We start from the raw sequence: 1,433 nt of genomic DNA, 5'->3' as shown, positions 1-1,433 counted from the left end.
TACCCGCCAAAGGAAAGCCAGAAGAGGGTGGGATGTTCGGGTTCCCAACCTGGCATCCCTTCCAAGAGATTTATCATTCTACACACACACACGCACACACACACACATACACAGACACACACATACACACGCACACAGATACACATCCAAACACACACAAGCACACACACACACACACACAGACACACATACATACACGCACACATACACACACACACACGCACGCATACACGCACACGCACACACACACACAAGGCTGCATTTCCTCTTCTTGACTGGGAAATGCCACACATGATGGAGTTTCCTCCACCATCCTGTTCAAAATGATACAGAGAAGCGGCAGAAATTGTTACTATCAAATGCTAGTATATGTGGAGGAGATTATCTTTTACCTTCAGCAAGTTTATTCTGCATACAGCTCAGCAGAGATACAAACTCCTTATGGTTCCCCCACATCAACTGTTCCCTCTGTGTCCATTTATGCTCTTTTGGAGTATTTTTAAAAATTTTGGTACCTTTTGGTACTTTATTTCTAATCAAAAAAGTCAATTTAAATTAAGTCCAATCATGGTCCACATATGAGGACAAGCAAAATCCAAGCTGACAAGATGAGACATTGCATCCCATCTTGGGTTCGATCAAACAAGATCCAAGCTGACAGGATGAGGCCTTGCACCCGTTCCCGCGCTTGACCTAACGCTTCATCTTTGATTTGATTTGATTTATTATTGTCACATGTATTAACATACAATGAAAAGTATTGTTTCTTGCATGCTATACAAAGCATACTGTTCATAGAGAAAGAAAGTAGAGAGTGCAGAATGTAGTGTTACAGTCATAGCTAGGGTGTAGAGAAAGATCAACTTAATGCAAGGTAAGTCCATTCAAAAGTCTGACAGCAGCAGGGAAGAAGCTGTTCTTGAGTCGGTTGGTACGTGACCTCAGACTTTTGTATCTTTTTCCCGACGAAAGAAGGTGGAAGAGAGAATGTCTGGAGTGTGTGGGGTCCTTAATAATGCTGGCTGTTTTTCCCCGAGGCAGCAGGAAGTGTAGACAGAGTCAATGGATGGGAGGCTGGTTTGCGTGATGGATTGGGCTACATTCACAACCCTTTGTAGTTCCTTGCGGTCTTGGGCAGAGCAGGAGCCCAGACCAAGCAAAGGCTGAGGTAAAGCCTGGGTTTAACCTCATTGGCCATCCTTATCCTTTACTGTACCCTCGCTCCAAGTGCAGGCATCAGCACACCCCACTGCAATGGGCCAGCCTCTTCCCCTGCCTGATCATGTTTTCACCCCTGCCAGGTCGAGCCAATGATCATCACTCATGTTTATTAAGGCAATTAGCTTAACAATGTAATTGCCAATGCCTGCACTTGCTGATACATTGACACATTGACAGAAAACCTCAGGGGAGTGGGACTGGCTCATCTCTTC

The sequence above is a fragment of the Mustelus asterias genome, chromosome 25, assembly GCF_964213995.1.
Source record: "Mustelus asterias chromosome 25, sMusAst1.hap1.1, whole genome shotgun sequence".
Lineage (NCBI taxonomy): Eukaryota > Metazoa > Chordata > Chondrichthyes > Carcharhiniformes > Triakidae > Mustelus > Mustelus asterias.
This window is presented reverse-complemented; position numbering follows the sequence as displayed.